Source organism: Octopus bimaculoides, chromosome 19, assembly GCF_046866305.1.
Source record: "Octopus bimaculoides isolate indiv1 chromosome 19, ASM4686630v1, whole genome shotgun sequence".
NCBI classification, from domain to species: Eukaryota; Metazoa; Mollusca; class Cephalopoda; order Octopoda; family Octopodidae; genus Octopus; species Octopus bimaculoides.
The window spans coordinates 44412277-44424776 of NC_142946.1; positions in this window are offsets into that span (position 1 = coordinate 44412277).

Genomic DNA, 12500 nt, shown 5'->3' on the forward strand with positions numbered 1-12500 from the left:
GGCCCTAATATAGTTAGATAGATTGTGAAGATTGCTAGCGGTGGATAATCCCACACAGTTTATTGGCAGCTAGATTTATTGTTTGTATTCTTGAACGGTATGTTATACCTTTCGAAATATTTATCAATATTGTTGAAGGGTTTTAGCGCAGAGAGAGACTTTGATCAAGAATGTATGTGTCTGTACGTGCGTGTATGTGTGTGAAAGAAAGAGAGAGAAAGACAGATAGTGAGTGAGTGAGCTGAGAGAAACACAAGGAAAGAGAGAGAGAGAGAGAGAGAGAGAGAGAGAAAGAGGAATGTTGGCACCCGACATGTATCTATCTGTTGGAAAACTACCAAAGGACAACATTATCTCGAATATAAATGCGGATACTTGATTGCTATCCTTTTAGCGATGATACTTTGATAATTTTGATATCCTATATCCTACTTCTCCCACGCTTGATAAGATCCAAACATATTTCTCTCTATTTATATTAACAGAATCAACATTTCTATGTTGTCTGTATTACTTGTCTACTTAGCAAATTATCATGGATAAAGTTTAGTTAAAAATGGCAGACCTCTCGAAGGGATTGGAACAAGATTGCTTGCGTGATTATGATGCATGATTCAGAACTACGAGGTAACGGGTTTGAAACCTACGCACGGCACTTTGAACAAGTCTTTTGCCTTGCAAGCACAAGATGGTCAGTTAGACTACCAGAACAATTCGTCAGACAAAGACTGTGCGGAAGTTCCTTGCAAATATGTCATATATACATATATATATATATATATATATATATATATATATATATATATATATATATAAATGTGTATGTATGTATATATATATATATATATATATATATATATAAATGTGTATGTATGTATATATATATATATATATATATATATATATATATATATATATATATATATATATGATTGCTATCCTTTTAGCGATGATACTTTCATAATTTTGATATCCTATATCCTACTTCTCCCACGCTTGATAAGATCCAAACATATTTCCCTCTATTTATATTAACAGAATCAACATTTTTTCATTTTCCTATTATTTCTCCACGTGCTGTTAACACAACCCCACTATTTACTGACTTATATATATATATATATATATATATATATATATATATATATATATATATATATATATATATATATATATATACCCACGCATATATATAAATATATATATATACACATACAAATATACATACATATATATACATACATATATACATACATATATACTTACATACAAACATACATATGCACATATTCATACATGTGTGTGTATTTGTGTGTATATATACATATATACTTATACATATACTTACATTAGCCAGACTGGCTCTTCATCCTATCGATCCCGAGAGGATGAAAGGCAAAGTTGACCTCGGCAAGATTTAAACTCAGAATATGAAGAGCCGTTATAAATGACATTAAGCATTTTGTCCGACGAGCAAGCGATTTTGCCAGCTCTTCACCTTTTTAATGATAATTATTTTAAAGAAATATTTCAGATTTTCGTGCAAGACCAGCAGTTTTACGGAGAGATGTGATTCGATTACATTGACCCCCATAGAAGCCAATTGGTAGGGCCTTTATTACTAATCCTAGAGACAAAGGTATGAGGACGCGCGCTAGTTGATTACATTAATCGCTGTGCTCAACTAGTTTTCATTTTATCGACCCCGAAAGGGTAACAGGAAACGTCGACTTCGGCGGAATTCACACTCAGACGAAATATCGCTAAGCACTTTTAATCGATTCTCTAACAACAGTAAGCTATGCTACAAAAATAAAGAGTCTTAAAAGTTAATCTTTATGAGTCTTTCAACAAATAAACTGCAAGGAGACTTCTTTTTATATTTTTGGTCCGTTTCACGCAATTTGTAAATGATAAACCGGGAGAAAGAAATTTATCTGAGAGTCTTAAAACTTCTCTCTTCGCAATATTGGTCATCCAGAAAATTCCGGGCTCTCTGCTTAAAATTGCATCGTATAAACATAGCAGTCATTTAGTTTGTATAGCGGACAGATCATATCAGATTTCCCCCAATCTCAATAGCTAAGATAGACATACACAGATAGATAGATAGAAAGAGAGAGAAAGAGAGAGAGACAGAGACAGAGAGAGAGAGAGAGAGAGAGAGAGAGAGAGAGAGAGAGAGAGAGAGAGAGAGAGAGAGAGAGAGTAAGAGAGAGTAAGAGAGAGCGGCAGGGTTATTTGATGGTGTCCACCTATCACATTACGGAAATTCTCTGGCTATCACCCAAACACAAGATACAACCGAATGTTATAGTTGAATGAGAAAAAAATTATAGGCCGGAGCTGAATCGTATCCATTTATCGATGGCTGAGATAACAAAGCAGAAAGTACGAAATAACACAGAGTTTTGGCAATGGCCACACTAAATTACCGACTTACTATAAAAACATTTGCAACTGTTAACACAAATGAAATTTGTTCAGCTGAAATATATTTTTCAGCTACTGATCGAATGCATATCTATGTTATCGATTTCTGTCTTCAGCGACTGAATTTGGCACCGAATATTATGCTGGCACGAGATAAGGAATAGCTTGAGACTATATTATAATTATCCTCATTGACATGATATCGTCCTTGCCGTTTTCATCACCATCACCGTATGACCATCGACTCTTCTTCTAAATAGATATCTTTTTAAAGTTTCTTTTATTCTATTTTTAATAATTTAAATAAGTTATTTTCGTCTTCAAAGTTTTTCTTTCTTTGTTCCTCCCACCTTTTTTAATTTTTTTATGGTGGGGTGGCCCCTTATTACTAATTCCCTTCGGTTCTTCCCAGTTCCTAGCAATTGATCTGCCTCTGATGTGGGAGAAAGATAGATAGATAGATAGATAGATAGATAGATAGATAGATAGATAGATAGATAGATAGATAGATGGCTAGATAGATAGATAGATAGATAGATAGATACATTTCTTTTATTAGCCACACAGGGCTCAACGAAGATGGGACAAATACAATGTAGAGCTTTTCTTTTTGGGAGGGGGAAGGAAGGAAAAAAAAAAAAAAAAAAAAAAAAAAATTGGTGGTGTCGATCAAAAGGGATCGTAGGAAGGGAAAAAGGGGCAGTTCGATCAAAAGGGATCGAAAAAAAAGAAAAGGAAAGGCCGATCAATAGGGATCGTGTATCACACAGTAATGTTCTCGTGTAAAAAGAGGGGAGGACAGTTTAGGTTTAGCCGTGGAAGGAAAAGCCCACGGAAAAGACCACGGTAACCTTGGTCAATATTCTCATTGAAGAAACTATAACAGTAAGTGACTCTCTTTTGCCTTTTTGTTTTATTTTTTTCTTGTTCATAGGGTTATGCTCAAGATGGCTCCGTCGTTCACACGTGCCATCCTTGCTACATTCACCCATCTTTTTTTGAAGCATTCACTAGACAAGACTTCCCTTTCTACTCTCAACTTCCTCTTCAGGTGATACTTGAAGAAGTTGATGAGAGATTGCCCAGAGAGGAAAGTCTTTGTCTCTAGACCTTTCAGACGCGTCCACCATACACATTCTTTCGCCATAGCCACAAGTACGATGAAAATAGCTCTTCCTTCCCGTTTAAAGGAAGGAGGCGCGACAATATTCACGATAGACTCGGCTGATAGACCGACTCGTCCCACACGCGATAGCAGTTGTTCGACGTAAGCCCACAGCTCGGAAATGGTGGGACACTGTACGAGTGCGTGCAGAACGGTTTCGTCGCTCTGCCGGCATCTCGGACAGGTCGGCCCCGTGTTTCTCGAGCCATGCCTGTAGAGCTTATCCCGAACGGGTAGTGCTTCTCGATAGCACTGCCAGGCCAGGGATCTCTGGAAGTTGTCCATAGGTCCCGGCCCGAAGGTCGTCTTAAACAGGCGGGTCAGGTATTCCTCGTCGACGCCCAGGTTCGCCCCGAGATCGTCGTCGTACCTTCCCTCCACTAATCCACTATAGAATGCGTTAGTTGTGATGCAGTCGCTCAAGGTTGACCCGGGTTGTTGGAGTTGCCGAAGAGCAGCGCGACACTCGCGGTGCCATTCGCCCTTCCTCGGCCTCTTCTTGATCCATGACTGCAGTTCGGTCATGGAGACGAGCTGCGGGAAAGCGCGCCGCACAAACGGTGACCACACCTGTTCACCGCTGTCTACGTAGAGCCGGAGATGTCGCAGTCTCAGCGCGTGTCTGCGCATCATCAACCACGGCATGCCCAGTCCTCCTTTTAACGGGTGTTGGCAGCAAACGGATCGCCTAACCATCGGAACGCTTCCTTTCCACAAGAAGCGGAAGAGGATGCGCTCCAGTTTGGTGATGGTAGGGTCGGGACAAGGAACGACGGTCAGGCGGTAGTAGATGACGGACGCGATGTACGTGTTCGCCACCTCCGCCCGACCTTTCAGGGAAAGCTTCCTCTCGGCCCATTGCCGGGCTAGAGTGGCCACCCTTCTCGTTATCTCGTCCCAGTTCTTCTCCGTTTGGAGGTCTGGACCAAACCAGACCCCGAGCATCTCAACCGGACCGTCAGTCCAACGTCCCACGACGGAGGCGCTACTTGACGGCATGGGGTTGCTTCTCCAGGTGCCGAGCCGCAAGCCCACTGACTTATCCCGGTTGATTTTCGCTCCCGTTACCGCTTCGTAGTCTCTCAGTGTCTCGCCGACAAGCTCGATGTGCTTTTGGCTAGACACTATGACGGTGACGTCGTCCGCGTATGCCGACACGCTCGTCCCGCATCCCAACTCTCGCGGGATGCCCCTCAGCGTCGCCAGCTTCCGCAGTAGTGGCTCGAGAGTCAACACGTACAGAAGCGACGAGAGGGGGCATCCCTGACGGACCGAACGTGCAATGTCGAAGGGTCTTGATAGATGCCCATTGACGCGAACTACCGAACGGATGCCTCTGTACAAGGCAGCCATCCAGCCGCGGAAAATGGGACCGAAGCCGGCTGCTATGAGGACAGCCTCCAAGTATTGATGGTCTACCCTATCGAAGGCTTTCGATTGATCTAAATTGATCAGGGCCCCACCCATGCCAGGTTCCTTAACTACCCTCTCTATGATGTAGCGCATCAGATGGAGGTTGTCATGGATGCTCCTGCCCGGCACCGCGCACGTTTGCGCCTTGCCGATCAGTTTCTCGATGACAAGCGCCAACCGCTTGGCTAACACCTTGGCCAAAATTTTCAAGTCTGCATTGAGCAGAGTGATGGGCCTAAAGTTATCTATGACGTCCCCCTTGTTTGGATCTTTCTTCAGCAGCGTTACGGCTCCTCGACTCACAAAACCGGGAATGCTCCCGTTTTGCTGCCAGTTGCAGTACACCGCCACCAAGACGTCTCCAAACAAGTCTGGCTTACAGTTGTAAAGCTCGTAGGGCAGACCATCCAAACCCGGAGATTTGTCCCTCGAGCATCCCGCCATCGCGTCCCTCACTTCCGCCGCCGTGATGGCACCTTCGCAGCACTCCGCCTCTCTTGCCGAGAGTCGTGGCAGGCTGTGCAGGTAGGCACTGAAGTCCACCCTGCGTTCTCGCTCGCCATTCGTCCCAAACAGTCGAGCAAAGTGCCGCTGAAAGGCCTCACACATTTTGCTTGGCTCGAGCAGTTCGCGCCCCTGTTCGTCCACCAGAGACCGAATGGTGGCTTTGTTGCCCTGTTGCGCCTCCGCCACCCGGGCCTCTCGTGCGGCTCCAACACCTTCGTTTCTTAGAGCACGCATCCTAGCCCTGACAACGCACCCTTCGTGTTTGGCGTTGAAGTGTTGGTCAAGGGCCAACCTCGCCGCCAAAACGTCGGATGCGATGCCACTTCTAATTGCCTCTTCTAGCTTCTTAACTAGTTCACCCTCTACTCTGTTTCTGTCTATGGCTAGTGCTTTGCTATACCTAACCGCTTCTGCTTTTATTGCTCTCTTGAGGGCAAACCACCATTTGTTATTGATGATGGCTCCTGTCAAAGCCCTCTTTACTAACGTGCTAATCCGGTCTCTGAAAACTGGTCTCGACGGGAAAGACGCGTTTAGTTTCCAGTAACCGGAGCCCTGCCTATGTGTCTTATCTAAGTCTAGCGTACACGTCACAAGTTTGTGATCCGTGTAGCTGACTATGTGAAATTGTGGACACCCTATGCTATCTCTATCTACTCTCCTACACAGTATTCTATCTAGATACGATCTCGACGACCCGATGCGGTTTGTCCATGTCCACATTGGCGCATTCGGGTAATCGAGTCGGTACCTGTCAGACAGTTGAAAGCGTCTGAGCAGGTCTTTGAGGCATTTGCATCCCCGTCTATTCCTATCTCTGCCAACATAGTCTAGATGCGTGTCCAAGGTAGCATTCCAATCCCCCACTAAAAGTAAAGGACGAGACGTTCCTAGGAATACTTCTAGACGTCGAAAGAAATCCGGCCTACCTGTTAAAGGTGGTGCGTATACTGATATGAGTCGAAAAGCACACCCATCGCTGCCATCGACATCCAGAACAACCAATCTACCCTCCGGGTCTATGAATACTGTCTTTACTTCGAGATCCAGACTCTTGCGAAAGAGTACCGCCGTGCCACTACCGCCCATTCTCGGCAGACAGGGAGAAAAATAAATGTTAAACTGTCTGCCAAACATGGACGATAGGGCCCGCGTATCATGGAGTCTGGTCTCGCTTATGGCTATGATTTCTAGTTTATGTGACTTTATGTCATTTAGGAGGTACCCTTGTTTCCAAGGGGACCCCAAGCCACGCGCATTTACACAACCAATCTTGAGCATCATTTTGATTTGAGTGTTAAAGTTTTATAAAGAGAGTCACTTACCGTTTGAGAGTTTTTGTGTCTCCTCCTTCGGGTTTTCTTCGAGGAGATCACTATATAGTTTTTTCGCCAGGTATTTTTGGCATTTGCCAACTGCCTTTGGAAAAATAGATTTTAGTGTGTGGTGCAGGGTTGGTGTTATGTGTAGTATTTTGATGTGTTCTGGCGGTGTTGTGTATGGGTGGTTGCTGGTTTTTATGTCTTCGTTTGTTATGTTTGTTTTTGTGTTGATGTATTCCATCAACTCTGAGTTTTTTGTGTTGATGGCAGTGAGCATTGTGTGTGTACTTGCTTTTGGGGTTTTGTTGCTTGTGTTGTAGTTGTGTGTGCTTGTGTTGGTGTCTGGAGTGTTTTCGGGAGTTGTGTATCTCCCTGCTTTGTTTGTGTTTGCTTTTCTTTTCTTGCTCCTCTTCCTCCTTCCTTTCTGGGCTATTTGCCATTCCTCATTACTTTCATCTTCCGACGAAGGTTCTGAGGAATCGGAAGGGGGTAGGGGCAAATTGTGAGCGTCTGTGTGTGCTTGTGTGAGTGGTTGTGTTGCTGTTTTTGTTGGTGCTGATGGCTTGTTATTTGTGTGAGGTGTGTGTGATGTGGGGGAGGGGGAAACAGTCTTGGAATTTTCTTTCTTTTCCCCTGCTTCCTCACTTGTTGTTTTTGCAGATGCTGTTGTCTTCTCAGTTGCCAGTGTTGCTTGTGTTTCTCTTGTTTTGATTGTTGATGGTGGTGTTGGTAGTAGGGTTTTTTTTCCGGGTTTTGGTGGTTGCCCTTGTTGCTTTTTTTGGTTGGCGGCGGTTGGGCAACTGTCCTTGAGGTGTGCCTCGCTGCCGCATACATAACAACGTGGCCGCCTTCCTTCCACCACTACATATAACTTGTGGTCCTTTGCCAGTTGGATGTGTGTGGGGATCTTTTGGCACTCCTCTTCAGTGATATGGAGGAGGACTTCGACTTTTTTTCCCCCTTCCCAGTTTTTCTCCTCTGCAGTAGCAATTTCTAATATATTTGTCTCCTCCATTTCGAGGCATATAGAACCTACTATCCACTGGGTTTCCACTTGTGAAGGGACATTCTTTACTGTCACCTTCGTCACTCTCTGTCCAAGATAACTCGGTATCATCACCAAGTCATCTGTGTGGAGAGAGAGTGTTGAAAATTCCTTCGCTAACTGTTCGCTCTTAAAGCGTACTAGGACCGTGGCAAATTTTCGTCCCCAAGTAACATGACTTTGAAAGGGCCATATCGGTTTGAGACAAATCTCAATTTTTTGGGTGGAGAAACTCTCCGGTCGCTTCGTTTTCTTGTTGATAAGTCTGTATGATATGTGCTTCTTGTTTGTATTTTCAATAATTGCTTTTGGTATGTGTATTTGTACAGTGTCACCTTCTTTCGTGAGAAGGGATTTTGTGTCATTGATTTGTTTTTGGGTGAATGTTAATATTGTTCTTTTTTCTTTCGTTGCATCGGCAAAATTTGTTTTTGTGATGCTGGCAGATATGTTGTTTGTGGCGTTTGTGGTGTTGTTTATCTTGTTCGTCTTGTAGTTGTTGATGGTGGTATTGACAGTGGTGTTGGTACTGCCAGGTTCAAATGTGGTGGTAGTGGCGGCAGAGTTTGTCGAAGTAGTGGTGGTGTTGGTGTTGAAGGTCGGTGTCCTGTTGTTGTTGCTGTTGTTATTGTCACTGGTAGTAGCAGTGGTGAGGACAGTGGTCGTGTTAGCAAGGACATTTGTGTCGTTGTCGTTGTTGTTGCTGTTGTTGTTGTTGTCTTTGTCGTTGTTGTTGTTGTTGTCACTGGTGACGGTGGCAGGCAAGACTGCTGTAGCAGCAGAGTTTGTACACGTGATGGTGGTAGTGGTGGTGGTTGAGGCAGCAGCAGTTGACTCAGAATCATTGCTCTTCTTCATCACTTGTCTGCGTTCATGCGGAACGGCATTAAGTGTTTTCGCCTCTGGCATTAGGAGCGGGAAGTCGGCCTCGTTGAAAACCTTAGCCATATTCGTTTTAAAGAATATGGCTAGGAACGAGGAAGATATGTTTGAATTTTTGGAAATAAGGCTCTAAATAGAGCTATTTCCGATTTGAAAAATATATGTTCACGAAGTATTTTGTGTTATACACAACTTATACAAAATTTTAAAACAAAATAGGTCTTTTAAGAGGTGAAAAATGCAACTTACATGGGAGCCGATGTGTCTACCGTCCGTCCATGATGATAGAAAGATAGATAGATAGATAGATAGATAGATAGATAGATAGACAGAAAGATAGATAAATAGATAGATAGATAGATAGATAGATAGATAGATAGATAGATAGATAGATGGGGCTTGACAGATATACACAAAGCGAGAGAGAGAGAGAGAGAGAGAGAGAGGGAAGGGTACGAGTCGTTTTTTTTACTTTACTTCATAAAACCCTGCTACAAATACGTGTATAGTTATCACTGTGAAGGAAAATTTGTGCTCAAATCAATACAATTCTAATACATACGTAGACACACACACGTATATATATATATGTATATAGATGTGCGTGTGTGTGTGTGCATTATATATATATATGTGTATATATGTATGTATAGATATGTGTGGATAGATGCAATGTATGTGTATAATATATATATATATATATATGATTGCGTATATGAGTGTGGGCATGTACATGTGTTTGTATGTGTGTGTGTGTGTGTATGTCTGCGCGTACAGGCGCGTGAATGTGTGTAGTATCTCAATTTCTCTGTTTTTCTCTCTCACTCACATTGTCTCTTTGTTTCACTCCCAAAGCAAATGGTTCTAACGTAGTTTTCGACGATTAATTTTTCCAGTTATTTGATCAAAGGAAATAGCTCAATAGTTTATTATAGCATAAATGACTGCTTATTCCAAGCAGATACTTGTCCAATGCACAGAAGTGTGAGATCGAAAACGAAACTTAAGGATCACGAAAGAAAGATCTTAAAACATTCCGTACCAATACACGTCATTGTACACATTTACCACGCATGCATACAAATACACGCACATTCTTAGCATGTTGAACTCAGAGTGCGACCTGGGCATCTGAGGGATTGGGCGTGTTTTGTTCACACAAAACTTCAAGTAAAGTGAGTTGTCACCCTTCAATTAAACATTTACTTTGCACATGAATGCATTGATACGCTCTTTACTTTGTCTCCCTACTCCTATATATATACATACATACTTACATACATGCATACATACATATATATGTATATATATATATATATGTGTGTGTGTATATATATATATATATATATATATATATATATATATAAATAAAGCGTAGGAGTGGCTTTGTGGTAAGGAGTTTGCTTTCCACCCACATGGTTCTGGGTTCAATCCCACTGCGTAGCACCTTGGGTGTGTTCTACCACATCCTCGAGCCGACGAGAGACTTGTGAGTGGATTTGGTTGACGGAAACTGAAAGAAGGTATATATATATGTGTGTGTGTGTGTGTGTGTGTGTGTGTGTGTGTGTGTGTATACATATATGTGTGTGTCTCTGTGTTTGTCCTTTCCACTATCACTTAACAACCGATGTTGGTGTGTTTACGTACCAGTAACTTAGCGGTTCCATAAAAGTAACCAATAGAATAAGCACTAGGCTCACGAAGAATAAGACGTGGCTGACCGGTTCGCGGAACACCTCCGAAACATCAGACTTGGCAACGACACCCAGGTCTCACGCCATTCCCGCTCTACTGGTCACTCTTTACAACACCTGTCTGTGTTCGGATTGTCCTTGTCCAGCGGCCATCCGTCTTCGCTGTGATCAGGGATTAATCTTCTCTCTTCGCTCCTTTGCGCCACATGGCCTCAACTCTCCTCCCCTCTTCATTTAGCCCTCCTCTTCTCTCCTCTCTTCCTCTCACACCTACTTCCTCCCACCTACCTCTCCTCTTTTGCTCTGACACCAACTTCCTATCTTCACCCCTACCCACCTTCTTCCTTCCACCCCCTCCCTTTATCGACACCCCTCCCTCGTTACTCACCCTACACATTCCAACCCCACCATCCCTATACATCCCATCCCAGCCCTACCCCCATCTCCCTGTTTATTTCTCTGTTCCTTTCTGTCGAAGAGCGTAGGCTCGAAACGTAAAAGACTTTCTCACTTCCCGAGCGTTCAACTAATACATCTGTTTGTTTACACACCTATCTTCGTCTTTTGTTCTTTTTGTAAATGCTCACTATCTATCTATCTATCTATCTATCTATCTATCTATCTATCTATCTATCTATCTATCTATCTATTTGTATCTTTCTATTTATTTCTTCCTATCTACCTACCTACCTACCTACCTATCAATGTATCAATAAATAAACCACCACTGATGCATGATGTGATATAGTCTGCCTGTTGCAGTAAAGTGAGATGGAAGCAGGGAATGGGTGTAGAGTAGGTTAGTGTGTTGCGTTTTAGTGCGATGTAGTATGGCGTTGTATGCTTTATGTTGTGTTTCATGCCTGCTGCTGTCTCGATAGGGATCGGGTGGAATCCGCTATGTGGTTTATAGTTCATAGGAAATTTCTACTGCTGTTGAAATTTGTGATTTACAATTTGCAGTTACTATAGAAATTGTTAAAGATAATATCAAAGTAACATATCGAAACAGTTATGAAATACAGTTGGACTGTTGCTATCTATCTATCTATCTATCTATCTATCTATCTATCTATCTATCTATCTATCTAATTATCTATCTATTTGCCCGTACACACATATACACAAGCGTAAACATATAACTATATATATTTTTCTTATATATATTCAGATATACATACTCACACACATAAACACACATACACACACACACACACACACACACACACACACACCCATATATATATATATATATATATATATACATATATGTATATTTATGTTTACATATGCATGAATGTGTGCAAACGGACGTACGGCTATACAGATACACACATACACGCATACATATATATACACATACATATACGTATAAAATCATATATACATGCATGTATACACGCACACACACACACACACACACACACACATATATATATATATATATATATATATATATATATATATATATATATATATATATATATATATATATATATATATGCAACAGGTTGTTGTTGAGTTACGAATCAACTATCATCATAATACGAGAGATTTTGATGGATGAGAAACGGATATGTGAACGTCGGAATGAAAGTTACCATTGCATCAGTAGTTCGTCTGACATCAAAGTATAATGGTTCTTCACGGAAATTATATCCGAATTTCGATTTGCAGAGTTTGCATGGGAATACGATATAAATCACAGATGCTGGAGTGATTGTTGCAAAGAAAATCCCGCAGTTGCATTCACAAGAATTTGATTTGTAACCGTGGAATTGTTATAGATCTTACAAGTTACGAGGTAGTGTAATAGCGACCGCTGAAATACTATGCTGAAGGGGTTCTCTTGGTGTTCTTCTTCTTGTTCGGAGTTCTAAATTTTCCCAGATATGGTTTGCTGATGATGTAACTTTATGTTTTTGGTATTGCTAAATGTTCTTTTAGTCGTATATTGGCTTGGTTCTGATGAGAAATATTCTAAGTACAATATATATATATATATAGAATATATATATATATATATATATATATAT